We start from the raw sequence: 19,155 nt of genomic DNA, 5'->3' as shown, positions 1-19,155 counted from the left end.
GTCACCAACGTTAAATGTTCAGAAAAGGTCAGAAGCCCAAGGCAGTATAAGTTCCTCAACTAAATTTATTCAACATTTGTCAGTGACAACAGCTCACTCATAGGAACACAAGAACCAAACTGACAGAACAACACAATAATAATCCCAAGCACGAACTGACCGTTGACAGTTGACAGTTAAAAGAGCATGTGTTTACTTCCATTAGAACGTTCGTCTACCAACGCTTCTGCGATTGGTTAGAATGTGCCTTGTAACATAAAATGTGTTAAACCCAATACGTAACACTCGATCTGTAAAGCGAGATGAGCGCTGCAACCCCAGAGTCATTCGCGACTGGACTTAACTGTCAGGGGTCCTTTACTGTTACCTTTTTACCTTCATCACATGATCAAAGGTTTACTCTCAGCACAGAGAAGAAAAACTAACCAACAGGTATTTTTTTTATTATTTATTTATTTATTTATTTATTTATTTATTTTCCGCCCATCTGGCTGGGTTTCCCCAGCCACTCTGGGTGGCTTCCAACAAAATATTAAAACTACAATAAAACATCAGACATTAAAACTTCCCTAAACAGGGCTGCCTTCAGGTGTCTTCTAAAAGTCAGATAGTTGTTTATTTCCTTGACATCTGATGGGAGGATTATTTTCAATTTTTTTACCTTCCTTCAACTAGTTCAACTTTGGAGATTCGCAAGTGCTATACAAGTTTCCTTACTTTAGGGAAGAATGGCTGTCAGACTACTTAAAGAAATATTTTCTTCTTTGGCGATCACTCGTAGCCGAGTAAGATTGTCTTCCATAAACACTAGTTACAGCTCAGAGAGCGCTCTTCTTGCTTTCAGTATAGCCTCATGGAAAATCCCCATGTTAAATCTTTTCAGCAGTACACATTTAGGCATTCTCATTTCACTTCAATTAAACCATTATACTTAACAAAGGTGAGACAGTAGCCTATCTAGAACCTACTGCCACTGTCTCATGGAGTGGCCAGCATACCTTATTTTGACTATTTCCCTTTTCCCTTCCTGTCATTTCTGCCCTTTTCATATTGCATAATTAAATGGCTATGTAAGTTTAGTCGTTCTTTTAAACTGTGAAGTGCGTTGGTAGAAAAGCACAGGGAATAAATAAGGGCTGGATTCACGAGAAGCCTCTGAATATGAATGCCTTGCACTTGGGAAGTTAATTAACAGAGTTGTGGGAAATTACTGCTATAAACCCAGAAGGATATAGATGCAGCTAGCTTTAATTTGTGTGATAATATTAAAACATAAGTTAGATCTAATGAAACTGTTGCAGTTGTGAAACATATCTATTGTTTGCCGTGGTATCATACAACTCACATTTCCTCAGTGCAAGTAGATAGACTAGAGCAGGGATCAGCAAACTTTTATAGTGGGGGGCCGGTCCACTGTCCCTCAGACCTTGTGGGGGGCCGGACATTTTTTTTTTTTTTGGGGGGGGGGAAATGAACGAATTCCTATGCCCCACAAATAACCCAGAGATGCATTTTAAATAAAAGCACATACTCTACTCATGTAAAAACACCAGGCAGGCCCCACAAATAACCCAGAGATGCATTTTAAATAAAAGGACACATTCTACTCATGTAAAAACACACTGGTTCCCGGACCGTCCGTGGGCCGGATTTAGAAGGTGATTGGGCCGGATCCAGCCCCCGGGCCTTAGTTTGCCTACCCATGGACTAGAGCCTTCAAGCTGTTGTTATATTTTAAAAAACCCTGCTCCTTTTCCCTTATGAGGTATTCCACAGCCCATATAGAGTCCTTAAGTGGTAGGAGAAATAAATATTGGTAGGAGAAATAACAGAGGCCAGGCAGGATTAATTGAAAAGCCTGATCTTTATTCAAAGAACTGTTGCAACAGGGTCCCCACTCACCACATGCAGGAGGGAGAACCCTGAACAATGGCGCTCAAGCCCTTATATAGACTTTTGAAATTGCCCACCCTGTAGCCCAAGACCACCACCCCCTTAAACATTATACATACATCACAGAAGGAGGTGGTCTACAACAGAAGGCGGTCTACAGCAGAAATCCCGTTTGCCAGGATACCCGATAATGGTCACTGATTGCATTACCTGGGCAGCCTGGCCATTCTTTTGTGATGGTTAATATTTTAGTTCCTGAATCCACGTCACAGGCCCACCCTATTCATACACAAATACACCCTTAAGACAGGATTTGTATTGTTTAAGAAAGCCAGGGAGTGGGAGGAGGGGGAGTCAACGCTCAGTACAGTGTTACCTCAGGTTGCATACGCTTCAGGTTACATATGCTTCAGGTTACAGACTCCGCTAACCCACAAATAGTGCTTCAGGTTAAGAACATTGCTTCAGGATGAGAACGGAAATCGTGCTCTGGCGGTGCAGCAGCAGTAGGAGGCCCCATTAGCTAAAGTGGTGCTTCAGGTTAAGAACAGTTTCAGGTTAAGTACGGACCTCCGGAACGAATTAAGTACTTAACCCGAGGTCCCACTGTATGAACAAAGTTGTATGTGATGATATGATTTGATATGAATGTGGCAAAGGAAAAATATGAAAATTTAATAAAAATATATACAGTATTTAAAAATTAAATAAAAAAAGACAGGATTTGTAAGCGAAAAGACAATGGGGAGGTTTGCTTCCCTTACTGCAGAGGAATATTTGAGGTCATTGGGAGAGTCAAAATGGCTTCAGGATTGCTCTCCCATACTATTTCAGACACATGGTTCATATATTTAAATATGTGTGCATTTATGAATATTTATTCTATATTTGAGATCTTAAAATTCTTATAAAGCGTGTTCTCCTTCATGGAGAGTACGTGTTGCGGTGGGGTCTGCTGAGCCACCCCTCTGCTACCAGGCAGGGTCTCTAAAGATGGCCTGGGGCAGTGATTGGTTCACTGGGTTGCTGGGGTAAAAGTTATGTTGCAATTTTGGTGGGAGGGGTAAAATGTTTAAATACTCTGCACGCAGCCTGGAGCTTTCTCTTTGCTGCGTGCAACGGATCACCTGCCCACCTGCCCTTGAGTAAGGGGTTGTTGCATTGACCTTGCTATGCCTGTCATGGGGTCGTCTGCCGTTGGGGCAGGGGCCTGGTAGGAATTTTGTCCATCTGGCTGATTGGCTGGGCCATTTGGTTTTTGCCTACTGCATAGCAAATCGTCACAACTTGTAAGGTTGCGGTTAGGCATTGGTTATAAATTGGTGGAGGAGGGGTTAGGATAGTCTGGGCCTGCCCCTCCATGGTTGCTGCGGAAAGGGAATTCCGTTAAAGGAATCCTGGGGCTTGCCATCTTTTCGTCCAATCCCTGAAATGGGACTAGGGCCGGCAAGCCTTCGGGGAGCATGCGGATGAGAATTGAGGGTCTGTGACTCAGCTCCATTTCTCCCCGACTTGCTTTCGGTGGTGCCCGGAAGTCAGTTCTGTCCCCAGGCGGGGGGACAGATAGTCTTAACCAATGCCTAAACAACCACTCACGGTTTTGTATTTAAATAAAGTTGTGGCCAAAATTATGCCAAAAACCTTAAACAAAAATTAAGTGTGCGTTGTGAGTTATTTGGGGGGTGGCTTGGGGACCTCGACACGCAACACTGTAAACTCCTGAATTTTTGACTCCCCTAACTTCAGTTCCCGGGGAAAGCACAGGCTGAGCTCGCTCCTTCTCATCTGCAACAATGTAGGAGAAATCAGCCTTGTGCACAGATACGAATATGCTTTGCCGATGTGCAACTCTGACTCCACATCACTGGCTAGAGGTAGAGAAGTATGCCAAGCCATGGGATGCTGCAGTGCACATTATGGAGAGGGGAAACTCGATGCTGTGCTGCCCTCAGATCAGGGAAGGATCAGACTGAAGCTCTGCAGGTATGTGAGAATCCTGGCTTACTTCCAGCTAGGCAGAGTTTGAATCGCAGCTGTAGATAAAGGCACTTGGAACTGACTTGTCTCAGAGGAGCTATCACTAGAGTGAGGCCTTTAGAAAGTGAGGCCTTTGGAAAGCATTCCAGCAGAAAGCGATGTGAGTCACACAGCTACTCTTCAACATTTGTCCGATGGAAACAGGAACGTCCCATTCCATAACTTTTTTTTTTTTTTTTTACTATTTATACCCCACACATCTGACTGGGTTGCCCCAGCCACTCTGGGCAGCTTCCAACATAATAAATCGTGTCCTCCCTAAAAGAGGGCACGTGTTGTGGTGAGACCTGGAGACTGACACCCTGTGTTGTGGTTGCGTTTTAGCCACAACACCTGACTGGTAGTGTAATAAACGAAAAATCTGCCCTTATTCCCTTATGGGGGACACAAGAGCCCTTAGAGAGTCCTTTGTAGGTTCTCCATTGGTCGGAGGAAAAACAGAGGCCAACAGAGAATACTGAGAAGCAAACCAGCTTGTAAGCCTGATCTTTATTGAACTGTTGCAACAGGGTGCCCCCTTCACACACAGGAAAAGGAGGAGGAACCAGAACCAAGGTGTGTCTGCTCTTTATATTGTTGTTGTTGTTTAGTCGTTTGGTTGTGTCTGACTCTTCGTAACCCCATGGACCAGAGCACGCCAGGCATGCCTGTCTTCCACTGCCTCCCGGAGTTTGGTCAAACTCATGCTGGTAGCTTTGAGAACATTGTCCAACCATCTCGTCCTCTGTCGTCCCCTTCTCCTTATGGGTCATCAGGGTCTTTTCCAGGGAGTCTTCTCTTCTCATGATGTGGCCAAAGTATTGGAACCTCAGCTTCATGATCTGTCCTTCAAGTGAGCACTCAGGGCTGATTTCCTCAAGAATGGATAGGTTTGATCTTCTTGCAGTCCATGGGACTCTCCTCCAGCACCATAATTCAAAAACATCAATTCTTCTGCGATCAGCCTTCTTTATGGTCCAGCTTTCACTTCCATACATCACTACTGGGAAAACCATAGCTTTTACTATACAGACCTTTGTTGGCAAGGTGATGTCTCTACTTTTTAAGATGCTGTCTCTGCCCTTATATAGACATTTTAAGTTGCCCACCTTGGAGTCCCAGCCCACACCCCAGAAACATCATACCTACATCACAGAAAGGCAAAGGCAGAAATCTGAGTGGGTTGTTTACCTCATAATCTGAGTGGGTTGTTTACCTCCTGTCTGGCAAGTTACCTGTTAATGTTTACTGCATTGATACCCTATTCATACACAGACATACCCTTAAGACAGGATTTGTGAATGGGGAGAAGCCTCCATTTGACCTTGCAGAGAAAACACCTGGTCAGCCTGGGAGTCAAAATGGCTCCATGGCTGCTCTCCTGTGCAGCTTCAGACATGTGGCCTATATGTACGTGTTTGCTTGGTACCTTTACTATGTACATAGGGACGCAGGTGGTGCTGTGGGTTAAAGCCTCAGCGCCTAGGACTTGCCGATCGAAAGGTCGGCGGTTTGAATCCCTGCGGCGGGGTGCGCTCCCGCTGCTCGGTCCCAGCGCCTGCCAACCTAGCAGTTCGAAAGCACCTCCGGGTGCAAGTAGATAAATAGGGACCGCTTACCAGCGGGAAGGTAAACGGCGTTTCTGTGTGCGGCTCTGGCTTGCCAGAGCAGCGATGTCACGCTGGCCACGTGACCTGGAAGTGTCTCCGGACAGCGCTGGCCCCTGGCCTCTTAAGTGAGATGGGCGCACAACCCCAGAGTCTGTCAAGACTGGCCCGTACGGGCAGGGGTACCTTTACCTTTACCTTTTACTATGTACATTGAGACCTTAATTTATTTATTTCAGTAGGTCCCTCGATGTTGGGTTCAATCTGACCAATGGGGTGCAGTCCAAACAGATTGAGGGACCTATATATACCCATGCATGTGACCCAGAGCTTTCACATTCAACTTGTGCATTTGGAACACCCGCCCACTCCTCCCTATTTTTAGGGCTTTGCAATTGACCTTGCTATGCCGTCGTGTATCATCAGTCGTTGGGACAGGGGCACGGCAGGAATTTCCCCCAGTTGGCTGATTGGCTGCTGCCATTTGGGTTTCGCCTGCTGCGTAGCAAATCATCACAACTTGTAAGGTTGCGGATAGGCTCTGGTTCAGGTGACACGGATGGGAGAACGCTCTCGCCATCCCTATGTGAATGGTATTCCAATAATGGAATCCAGGGACTCAAGTGATTTGGTCAACGCCGGAGAGGAGGTTGTGCCCATACCTGAGTCCAGGGGGGCATCTGGGTGGTGAACAGAGTCTGTACCCGGCTTTTCACCTTCCCAGGTGTTCACCCTCGGCTGCCCTATGTTGGTGCCCTAGGCCAGCGTTGCCTGCAAGAGTACAGGGAGCTAGTCGAACCAGAGCCTATGCAACCACTCACCTTCTGTATTCAATAAAATTGTGGCCTAAATTCTGCCAAAAACCAAAACTAAAATTTGAGTCATGTGTGAAATTATTTTGGGGGGAGGTCTCTGGGTCTAAACAAGCAAAAATTATTATTATTATTATTATTATTTAAAAAACACCCTTCCCTATAGAGGATTACCTGAAGACAGCTCGGGGCTCGGATAACTCCATACCCTCCAACATTTCTCCGATGAAAATAGGGACATCCTAAGGAAAAGTGCGACATTCCAGGATCAAATCAGGCTTTCCTAAATCAGGGACATCCCTGGAAAATAGGGACACATGGAAGGTCTGGATGCATGATAACAAAACAGAGGTGAACAGGAGTTCTCTCTCATCTTGGGCTGAGTGCTAATGTTCCCAATCCATTGTGGATTTTTTGTATGTGTGAGTGGGGGACAAAACTAATTTGCATTCCCTCCTTATTTCTCTGACTGCCCTTCCCACCCACCCCCTTGTCACTTAGAGGGGCATTTTGTGAAGAAATGATAACAAGTAGCAATGAGGAGCTGGGAGGTCAGCAGGAGAGAAGCTCTGGTGAGTTTTCCATCCCAACCCTTAAATTTGCCACTGCTCCCTGAAAATCTAACCCCCTTCCTCCCCATTTGTTTGGAAAGTTTTTTTTTAATTGTTATTATTTTGAGAACATTCAGCCCGGCCTAACACTATAAATCAGGGGAATCTGTAGCTCACCAGATATTGTTTGACATCTGTTCCCACCAGCCTGATCCATGATGACCAATGGTCAGGGGGGATGTCATCAAAAAACACCTGGAGGGTCTCAGGTTCCCCATCCCTGGCCGAAACATACCTGAAGAGCCAGCCTCTGATGTGCAGGAAAAAGGATTCGCAATGGCAAACACCTCTCCTTGTGTAATAGGAATTTTATGGTCTTAGATATATGGTAATGTTAATAAGTGTACTAACCAAGCACATACATAGATCAGCGCAGGAAGGCCAACCTGGAACCATTTTGATTCCTAAACTGACCAAATCTTTTCTCTGCAAGGTCAAAATGGAAAAGCCTCCCCATTGTCTTTTCCTTCACAAATCCTGTCTTAAGGGTATGTCTGTGTTTGAATAGGGTGTGAGCCTGTGACCTGGGCCCAGGAACTATTTATCATTACAAAAGACTGGCCAGGCTACCCAGGAAATCCAATCAAGTAATCTGCCAGACAGGAGATAAACAACAACAGGAGAAAAACAATATTAAAATTTCTGTTTTAGACCGCCTTTTCTGTGATGTAGGTGTGATGTACCTGAGGGGTGGTCTTAGGTTGCACCCCTTCTGTGATGTATGTATGATGTTTCTGGGGGGTGGTCTTGATCTACAGGGTGACAATTTCAAAAGTCTTTATAAAGCCTTGCACCCCATTTTTCTGGGTCCCTCCTCTCTCCTGCGGGTGAGGGGAGCACCCTATTGCAACAGATCAATAAAGGCCAAGCCTACAGGCTGCTGTTTTGCTCAAAGTTATCCTGGTTGGTGTCTTTGTTTTTGGTCCAAGGGAGCCCTCAGATTTTTCCGTAAACACTTGATAAGTTGTATTTTTATGTGTGTACAGGCACTGCCCATTTGAAGGCAAATAGTGCCTGGAAATATAGCAGATAGATGCTGGTTGAGAAACATAAAATGAATCTTATTGATTTCTTTTTTACTGTGCCTTGATGGTGTGCATTCGAGAGGAAGGAAGCTTCATTTAAACACTTTGGCACTCCAGTAATTAAAGGAAGCTTGAGACACTTGACGGAGCAAGCTGTAGATTATTCTTTTTGTGTGTTTTCGGGAGACGGTGAGTAGCTTTCCTCAAACTTGGCTGATTTAGTGTAATGAAAGAGAAAAAATAAAAATGAAAATGAAACAAAGGGCACCACTCTTGTACATTCAACAATGCAGCTGGTTCCTCATTTGATGAATGCAAATATTGCTCTGCATATGTTCCCCCCCCCCCAATCCTTGAGAAAAGGGTAGATCAATTTTTCTCTCTCCTCTGATACAAAGGATAGTTCTCTCAGAGTGCTTTTCTTGGAGCCCAGACATTTAGATTCTGGTATCTATCATGCCTATTCCTCCTCTCTCTCTTTTTCCAGAAAGGAAAATAAATCCACAGAGCAGGATATAAGGGAGAAACTGACTTTGTTTATCTAATGTGCAATGGATATTTAGAAGCGCTATTGCATTGAAATGATTTCCGCTCCCTTCCCTTTTTTTGGCTTTCTCTATTCCTATAGTGTTAAAAACGGCAGTTCCATTGTCTCATTCCTTCTGTCAGGTCTTGCTGGTGTGATAGGTAGGGCAGGCATCAAAGCAATGCCTCAGAATTTGGGGGCTTTTCTCAGTAGATGGCGTTCTTCCCTCAAAGTCTGCATTCCAGTCAATTACCCAGCATGGGGCTTGGGGAGATGGATCTGCAGGAGATGCTGGCTCCCTGAGGAAAAGTATAAACAAGGTTTTTGAATGCTTGTAGCTCTTTTTTGTTTTTTTAAAGCCACAGTGCCTTCTCTCTCACTCATGGGTTTTCCCCACTTTATGATTCTTTTAATCATAAAGGGCTTTTTCTTTTAATGCATGGGTAGGTAAACTAAGGCTCGGGGGCCAGATCAGGCCCAATTGCCTTCTAAATCCGGCCCGCAAACAGTCCGGGAATCAGCGTGTTTTTACATGAGTAGAATGTGTCCTTTTAATTAAAATGCATCTCTGGGTTATTTGTGGGGCCTGCCTGGTGTTTTTACATGAGTAGAGTATGTGCGCTTTTATTTAAAATGCATCTCTGGGTTATTTGTGGGGCATAGGAATTCGTTTTTTCCTTCAAAATATAGTCTGGCCCCCCACAAGGTCTGAGGGACAGTGGACTGGCCCCCTGCTGAAAAAGTTTGTTGACCCCTGTTTTAATGCTTCCTTTATTCCCATAGTTCTTTTAAGGGTGCTGTACATTGTAGCTATGTGAGGGGTATACTAACAGTTCCCAGGATCCTGTGTGCGTGTGCGCGCACACTCTAAATGTCTAGTGTGCACACAACCTTCCTTTTGGCAAACAGCATTTGGATATAATTTTTCTGTTGGGTTTACGCTTGGTGAGTGGTCAAGTCATATTCAAAGTAGAACCATTGAAATTAATGGACTTAAATTAGCCACTACAGTGGTACCTCGGGTTACATACGCTTCAGGTTACAGACGCTTCAGGTTACAGACTCCGCTAACCCAGAAATAGTACCTCAGGTTAATAACTTTGCTTCAGGATGAGAACAGAAATCGTGCGGCGGCAGCAGGAGGCCCCATTAGGTTAAGAACAGTTTCAGGTTAAGAACGGACCTCCAGAACAAATTAAGTTCTTAACCCGAGGTACCACTATACTAACTTGAGTTCATTGATTTCAAAAGCTGTATGCTTTAATCAGATAGCACCTTTAATTTGCAAAATCCATTCGTGGTATAATATTTACCCTTTCAACACCCCCTGCAAGGCTGACCAGAGATATACATAGTTATCTTAAACATGCTAAATTGTGTATCAACTTCCTCCCATAGCTGTCAAGTGTTCCTTATTTGAAGGGACAGTCCCTTATTACAGCGCCATGTCCCGCTGCTGTCCGTTATTGATGGATGTCCCTTAATGTCTCTTAAATGATGTCCCTTAAATTTCAAAGGAAGCAGCTCCTCTCCCTCCCTCCCTGCTGGCCAGGGAGAAGGGAGGCTCCAACTGTGTTGCTTGGCTGTGTTGCTCACCCAATAAGAAGTCTAAGAATGACAGGGGGTGGAGCTTGAATGCCTTGTGTGTGGCTAGTTAATGCAAGCTGAGGGTTTTTTTGAATGCTGGACGCCATTTTGTTGCACGTGCTGCTGCAAACTTTGCAGTGCAAAGCCAGGCTGGGGAGCCATCTTACGTTGAGGCTGCGTAGGCCTTGTGGTGCATGTGATTCAGATTCTATTCAGTTGAACCTCTGGTTACAAAGTTGGTTGGATGGTGTTCTCGAAGCTACCAGCATAAGTTTGACCAGACTGCAGGAGGACAGGAAGACTGGAGTGCCTGGAACAGGTGAGGCTGCAGGTCCCTTATTTTGGCTGCTGGTCCATTATTTTCAAGGCTGCTGGTCCCTTATTTTCAAATCTGTAAGTTGACAGCTATGTTTCCTCCCCACAATTCAGGTAACTGTAGTTTGGTGAGCTGTACTCCTTGGAGAACTACCCTTCCCAATGTTCTCTGGGAAATATAATATAATAATAATTTATTATTTCTACCCCAACCATCTGGCTGGGTTTCCCCAGTTACTTTGGGTGGCTCCCAACAGTATATTAAAAACACAATAAAACATCAAACATTAAAAACTTCCCTAAACATGGTTGCCTTCAGATGTCTTCTAAAAGTAAGATAGTTGTTTATCTCCTTGACATCTGGTGGGAGGGCGTTCCACAGGTCGGGTGCCACTAACAAGAAGGCCCGCTGCCTGGTTTCCTATAACCTCACTTCTCGCAGTGAGGGAACTGCCAGAAAGCCCTCGGAGCTGGACCTCAGTGTCCGGGCTGAACGATGGGGGTGGAGATGTTCCTTCAAGTATACTGGGGCAAGGCCATTTAGGGTTTTACAGATGAGCACCAACACTTTGAATTGTGCTCAGAAATGTATATGTTACTATTATAGCCAGTACCTTTTTTTGGTTAAAAACCCCCCTGAGTTGCTGATACTCATTTCTTCACAAAAGTGCTGTGGGTGCCAGCACAAAATGGCTGCCATGTACAGCAAAAAGAGGTGACAGTACTGGTGAATATAATCAACCAAAAACCACTGATTAAAGCAGTTTAAGTCTGTAGTATGGATATACCCAGTGATGTATTTAAGGGTTCATGGTGAAGGACAAAACTGGACTGAGCAGAGCAGAGCTTTCCAAACTTTTCAAAATGGTGACACACTTTTTGGACATGCATCATTTCGCGACACAGTAGCTCAATTTTGCATCATTTTGTGACATGGCAATTCAGTTTTACTAGCAGATCGGAGGTTAACCTAACCCTGTCCAGCGACACACTAACATGTTGTGATACAGTTTGGAAAGTTCTGATCTAGAGGCATACCCAATATTGTGTGCACTAGATCATGCTGGTCCAATTTTTGCACTCAAACCCTTCTCTGGTGTCTGTGTGGAGTTTTAAGTGGGCATGGAAGAAAATGTAGAAAAACAGAGCACAGTAAATGTAGATGGAGCATTTTCTTCTCCTTTAACTTGCCTTTGCTTCTGTGCAGAGTTACACTTAAACAAAGGTTATTTCTAGATTTTAAGAATTATTATTATGCCGATTTATAGACCACTTCACAGCAGAAAGCCACCGAATCAGTGTGCATGATAAAAGCAGAATAAAACACAGGTGCGAGTTCCAAAAACAATAAAACCATTCATACAAACTCTAAAAAGAACAAAGCAATTCCATCAGATATAAAATTGATCTTCCACAAATAACTAGGTTGTGTCTTCAGTAGGCTTCTAAACATCATACTAGATGCATGTCTGATTTGGACTAGCAATTGATTCTAGAGAGCTGGAGCAACAACACTACCGTATTTTTCGCCCTATAGGACGCACTTTTCCCCCTCCAAAAATGAAGGGGAAATGTGTGTGCTTCCTATGGGGCGAATGCAGGCTTTCGCTGAAGCCTGGAGAGCGAGAGGGGTTGGTGCGCACCGACCCCTCTCGCTCTCCAGGCTTCAGGAGAGCCCCAGCGCCAGCCCCACAAGGTCGGGGGACAGCTGGGAGGCGCAGCGCATCTTCCCGCTGTCCCTGGACCTGGTCTGAAGGCGGGCGGCAGGGAGAAGAGCGCTTCTCCCCGCTGCCAGCCCCGCAAGCTCCGCAGACAGCTGGGAGGCGCAGCGCGTCTCCCCGCTGTCCCTGGACCTGGTCTGCAGGCGGGCGGCGGGGAGAAGAGCACTTCTCCCCGCTGCCAGCCCCACAAGCTCCGGGGACAGCTGGGAGGCGCAGCGCGTCTTCCCGCTGTCCCCGGACCTGGTCTGAAGGTGGGCGGAGGGAGAAGAGCGCTTCTCCCCGCTGCTGGCCCCACAAGCGCCTGGGGGGAAAATATTTTTTTTCCCCTTTATTTCCCCCCCCCCAAAAAAAAAACTTGGTGCGTCCTATGGGCCGGTGCGTCCTATGGGGTGAAAAATACGGTAATTTTTAAAAATATATTTATATAATTCATTTTTATATTAAAATAGTTATATTTATAGTCCCCCCCCAAGTTCATTTGTCTCTTTTTAAGGCATTGTGTGTAAAAAAAAAAAAAAAGCTGTAGCCTTATTTGGTTGAGCTGAATTTTTTCCACTTCTCCCTTTTGGGTACAAAATATTTATTGTAACTGAGTAAGACTATGCATTGTATGACTATACCTCCTGTAAAAAAAAAAAGTCCCATTGTTTCTTCTAGTAGTTACTGTTCAATACCATTTATTCTGTAGCTATTTCGCTTTTGCCTTCTTTTGGGATTAGTTGCAAGTTATTTTACCTAATAAGTGGCCATATAGAATGAAGTCATATAGACTGTAGCCGATTGGATCCACCTCAATGATGACATCACTGAGGGCAATTTACTCAAGGAGAAAGAATTTTGAAAAAGAGAGACATTTGCAACAGGGCTGGAAAATATTGTTAAAAATGATGAGTAAATCCCAGTTTGCACAGAACATATTCACATAGATTACAATTCATCTAGCCAATAAACATTTTTCTCTTTATTTGGAGAGACCAATACAGATATGATTACGCGGCCTAATGTGAGCCATTTTGAAGTACACTAGCAAAACAAATTATTGAATTATGGTGCTGGAGGAGACTCTTGAGAGTCCCATGGACTGCAAGAAGATCAAACCAATCCATTCTTAAGGAAATCAGCCCTGAGTGCTCACTGGAAGGAGAGATCGTGAAGCTGAGGCTCCAGTACTTTGGCCACCTCATGAGAAGAGAAGACTCCCTGGAGAAGATCCTGATGTTGGGAAAGATTGAGGGTACAAGGAGAAGGGGAGGACAGAGGATGAGATGGTTGGACAGTGTTCTCGAAGCTACCAGCATCAGTTTGACCAAACTGCAGGAGGCAGTGGAAGACAGGAGTGCCTGGCGTGCTCTGGTCCATGGGGTCACGAAGAATCCGACTAAACGACTAAACAACAACAACAAAAGCACAATAACATCTTCTCAGCTAATATACAGCCCGGTTAAATTTTGCAAGGCACAGTGGACATCGTCCACTCCACACCCCTCAAGTAAACACTACCCATTTGATTGGGGCTGAGACTACCCAGAGATTTCTCCTCCTCCTCTCCCCTCACACTGCAAAGTAATTCTGTAATCTTGTCATCTTGAGAGTCCCATGGACTGCAAGAAGATCAAACCTCTCCATTCTGAAGGAAATCAGCCCTGAGTGCTCACTGGAAGGACAGATCCTGAAGCTGAGGCTCCAATACTTTGGCCACCTCATGAGAAGAGAAGACTCCCTGGAAAAGACCCTGATGTTGGGAAAGATGGAGGGCACAAGGAGAAGGGGACGACAGAGGATGAGATGGTTGGACAGTGTTCTCGAAGCTACCAGCATGAGTTTGACCAAATTGCGGGTAGCAGTGGAAGACAGGAGTGCCTGGCGTGCTCTGGTCCATGGGGTCATGAAGAATTGGACACAACTAAACGACTAAACAACACCAACAAAAGCACAATAAAATCTTCTCAGCTAATATACAGCCCGGTTAAATTTTGCAAGGCACAGTGGACATCGTCCACTCCGCACCCCTCAAGTAAACACTCTACCCATTTGATTGGGGTTGAGACTACCCAGAGACTTTTCCTCCTCCTCTCTCCTCACATTCCAAAGTAATTCGTGTTAAGTTGTTGGTGAACATATCAGACGACACAGCGATTCTTCAACCAGCTCTTGTTTATTCACAGGCCAGAACAGAACTGAACTGAAGGGTTCAGTCAGCCTGCTTATATAGAGCTCCAGTACAACGTAACTGTAACAATTTTCTAAAACTATCCAATCATTGAACGTCACTTTCGATCCCTTTTTTGCATAACTATCTACAGTATCCCCCTGCTGGCCCAGGGTGAAAACTTCAGTACATAACTATTCTGTAATCTTATCATCTTTGTTCCTTTCTGCATCCTTCCAAAACTTTGTCACGTTGCAGAGCCAACACTGGGAAGATCAACTCAAATAGCCAAGCAGTGTGGGAGAAAAACTGTGCAGGGGCTTCAGATATTATGTAGAAGCAGGAGAATGAAGAAAAGTGCAAATGACTCAGGTGTCCTCTTTTTGTACTTTTAAAAAAATCATTTGTTCTTGCAAATCACCAGCGGTTTTTGAGTCACTAAATGGACTAATTAATCTGGGCCTTCCGTGATAGGTTGCTGCATGCAGAACGCATTTTGTCATAGAAGACTTGTAATGGATAAATGATGCTTGGGTCTTTGCATAAGATCCAGTAATGATCTTACGTTAATAAAAACCGAACTGCATTTTTTGAAGTCTTGTGTGCCCCCTGAATTTGGCATTCAAATTAAGACTAGCAAATAAACAACAACGGAAAGTTCTGAAGATGGAAAGAGAAACTCTGCTTACATAATTATCTGATACCTTCGATTCAGTCGAGACAGACTGGATGCAGGTTTGAGGAGACACTTCTATGCTGCTAAGACCTGGCACATGTAGTTTCTGATGTCAGGCAGTCATTTAAATTTCCCCAGTGTTCTCAAGGAAGCATTGCTATGGGAAACAAAACTGGTGGCTCCCAAAATCAGCCATCCAATGGTGATTTGGAGCACTGTTTTTTTTTTAAGGCGGGGGTCAGTGGCGGAGGAACCCTCTCTGGCACCTGGGCGGGATGCCGAGGGGTGGGGCAAGCCACCCGGTGGTACATGCAAAATGTCTGTACGGACTGCGAACACGCAGCATCCTGTACAGACTGTGCATGTGCGGCATCCCTTACAGACTGCGCATGTGCGACAGACTGTATGGACTCTGCTGATGGGAAATTTTGCTAGTGCACATGATTCTGCACAAACCGTTCTAAGTTGAGACATTCCTTCATCACCCTAGAATGTTCAGTTCACATTGAGTTCATGAAAACATTGTACCCTGACCTGTTCTTAATCCATGATTGACCACATCTATGGAACGTGCTTGTTATGTCCTTTTAAGCCTTGCTATATCAATCACTAGTAATTGTTTAAGTCTTGCTATATCAATCACTAGTTATAATTTAATAAGGAGGTTTTCATGCCTGTCTAGTTTTGTGTTCCCTTTCCCACCCTTTAATCTATTAGTGATTAATGCCTATATGCAACCCTTGCTTTGTACTTGTGTTAACCAATCAGCAACAAGCACATATGTGGCAATGCTGTAATATTCAATAAAAGCGACTCCCCGAGACATGCTCGGGAGATGCCTCCCATACGACACTTGCTACTCATCTGTCGTTTATTTCAACCCAACACTGTGCATGTGTGGTATCCTGTACAGAGTGCGCATGGGCGGCATCCCATACAGACTGCGCATGTGCAGCATCCCAAACAGACTGCGCATGCGCGACATCCCTTACGGAATGCACATGTGTGGCATCCCTTACAGAGTGTGCAAACGTGGCAGCCCATACGGATGCCTATGTGGACGGCACGGGAGAGTGGCAGCCTGTACAGACGCCACGTGAGCGGCGCCCATACTGACTGTGCGTGCCCTCGGCTGCTCTACAGCTGGGGGGAGGCAGGAGCCATCTTGTCCTCCCCCCAGAGTGGCACCCGGGGCGGCCCGCCCCCTCTGTCTTCCACTTCATATGCCCCGGGGGGGGGGGAACAGAAGGACAAGCATCAAGGATAGGTCCCAGGCTAGGGCCTGAGATGCCCCATGCTGGCAGTGAGTTGAATTTTGCACACAATTTGCCCTCGTGCTAAATTCTTGTTGGAAGTGGCACAGCACATCTCACTTGTAATCTGGTTGGATTTACTCCTCCCCTCAGGAACTGAAATCCAGAGGCTTCTCCTTTCCTTTAGAGTGGATGTGAGTATGTGAAACCAGTTCAAGAAACTGACCATTCCCGCCTTAGATGAAAGCATTTGGAGGCGGAAATCTTATTTCACAAAAGCTGGTCCATGAAGTGGCTTCCGGAACCCAAACTACGACTTTTGTCTTAGCGGTGGGAGCCTGCAATGGCTTGAACACAGACTTTTCCCAGGAGCAATGCAGGGTTTTGAAGAACTTTTCAATACTGCTCTGAGCCCGGCTTCAGCTGGGGAGGGCGGGGTATAAATAAATTATTATTATTATTATTATTATTATTATTATTATTATTATTATTATTCACCCCGGTGCATTTTTGGTAACATATGTTGGAAAAAGTGCAGAATACTTGCATTCTGCTTCATGGATTGGTTTTTATAAATACTGGATTATTCAAATGCTACTCCTAGTTTCTCAAAAGCTTTGCTGGATAGTTGCAATAGCTGGCAACCTTTCTATTTAAGATTTTTGCTGTCCTACACTGTGTACCTTACACAGCCCTGTGTTTAGAGGGAACCCAACATAAACTAGAGACAGTTGCCTGGGCGAGTTTTCTTTTATGCTGGCTAAACATTTGTTTTTCAGCAGACAAAGATACTTTACTTAGCAAAGTTCTGTCAGACTCCTTCCCTTCCCCTACAACTGTTTTGCACAAAGTTACGGCAACTCGGTCTTTCAGAGGATCCCCTGGGTACTGTGGCTTTCCCGGTCACCAAGGCCACGTTAAAAACTAGGCTGTGGGACATAGATCGCCAGGAACTAATCTCAGCTGCGGAAACAACATGTTCCCCTCTTTATTTTCGACTCTCTTGGGTGCAGGAATTTAACCTTAATTATTTATGATTTCTGTTTAACCCACAAAAAAGAAGGGCTTTTTCGCTGGCTAGGTTCAATTCTAATCCTTCTAACCTCCTTTGGGGTAGGTTTGTGGGTATGGCAGAAGGAGGTAGGATCTGCCCATGCGATGCCCACCTGGTGGAAACTCTAGCTCACATGGCCCTTAAATGTAAAATGTATGATGATCTCCGCCAACAATTTCTAGACCATCTATGTACAGTGATACCTCGGGTTACATACGCTTCAGGTTACAGACCCCGCTAACCCAGAAATATTGCTTCAGGTTAAGAACTTTGCTTCAGGATGAGAACAGAAATAGTGCTCCGGCGGCGCAGCCGCAGGAGGCCCCATTAGCTAAAGTGGTGCTTCAGGTTAAGAACAGTTTCAGGTTAAGTACGGACCTCCGGAACGAATTAAGTACTTAACCCGAGGCACCACTGTATCCCAACATGGAAACCAGAGATGGAGGTTATGTGCTTCTTATTACAAGGGAGAGACCAGGAGCTCACCAAGACAGTAGCTAAGTTCCTTTATTTGATTTTTTGCCGCCAGAGTACGCTACAGGATCCTGCCCTTGCTGGAGTCCCACAGAGATGAAATAGATTGCTCGCCTCTTCTTCCCTTTGGCAAATGACTGTACTGTTGAAATGGTGACGAGATCTCACTGGCCTATTTATTCTGAATGTTTGTATGTGATGCCAATAAAGGTTTGATGATGATGATGATGAATAGCTGACATTCCTTGCCCATTACTTATTTTTAATTGAATGTGCTGCTGCATACACACACTCACAAGAAACACACCAGCAACCTGTTCTCTGTCATGGTTTTTTTTTTTTGGCTAAGACTCTCTTTCAGACTTCCTGAATGTCAGCAGTCCAGTCTTTCTCAATTAGCTGCTCTTTGAGCATTGTCACACTGAGCTTCCTGTCCCCTCCCAAATATGCAATTTTACTGATCCAGCAGTTCCCACTTCCTTGCATTCGTCCCAGTGACACAACGCCTGCCAGAGGTCTGCATTCTTGCCAAAGCCAAACTCCAAAGCTCTTCAGGAAGTCTAATATTTCAAATAAATACTGTGGATACAGAGCTGGAGTTAGATCATAGAGTTGGATCAGAACTGAACAGGCACCTCTGTAAAAAGGGATGTCCGACCCACACTGCCCTCCTTCATTGACCAAGAAATGCTCAGAGTGCAAACAAGTAGAAATGATTTATGCATCTGACACAAGTCCACCTCGCAAAGTCAAAGAGCGTCGTGCCCAAGGCCAGCCAAGTTATTATGGCACCTGGGGCAGAAAACCCCCAAAGCAGGTTTCTTTTGTAGCCCCTCTTTACCATAAAAACGCAATAAAAATAAATTAAATGACTAACAATTTGCTCCCCTTTCATGACATCTAAAATCAATTGCCTGGGGCACCTGCCTAATGGGAGAACTGGCCCTGCAACATTTTATTGCTGCTACATTTACTTTATTGCTACTGCATCTACTGCTTTTATATATGACCTTTCTTTCTGTTTTTTTTTTTTGCTGAGGAGCTCTAGCTTGGAGTCTAGTAAGAGCCTCTGTGTGAAAAGGAGGATGAAAAGAAGCGATTCCAAGTTCCCCAAAGTTTCACGCTACCCCAAAATGACACGAAATGACACGAAATGACATTTTTATTTCATTCATCATGACAGATACGTGTAAGATGCAACTGTATTCATCATAAGAAAAGCACAAGGCAGCAATAAGAAATAATGTAAGACAAACATTAAAGTGCAGATCCAAAGCAGCAGCAGAGAGTCCAATTTATTTTTTTATAATAAATGTTATTAGGGTTTATAAAGAGAAATAATAATAATAATAATAATAATAATAATAATAATAATAATAATAATTTATACCCGCCCACTCTGGGCAGTTCCCATCAGAATATTAAAAACAAAATGA

At 44.6% G+C, this 19,155-nt stretch overlaps 1 long non-coding RNA gene across 1 annotated transcript; it reads left to right on the top strand.

Annotated features, from left to right (window-relative positions):
• The first annotated feature begins 277 nt into the window (after window positions 1-277).
• LOC310826610 lies at window positions 278-17,959 on the top strand. Its single transcript, XR_014555887.1, has 3 exons — window positions 278-432; window positions 3,640-4,030; window positions 17,775-17,959. It is a non-coding gene; the product is annotated as an uncharacterized lncRNA (long non-coding RNA).
• Window positions 17,960-19,155: the final 1,196 nt, after the last annotated feature.

The sequence above is a fragment of the Podarcis gaigeae genome, assembly GCF_964106915.1.
Source record: "Podarcis gaigeae genome assembly, chromosome: 10".
NCBI lineage: Eukaryota > Metazoa > Chordata > Lepidosauria > Squamata > Lacertidae > Podarcis > Podarcis gaigeae.
This window is presented reverse-complemented; position numbering and strand designations above follow the sequence as displayed.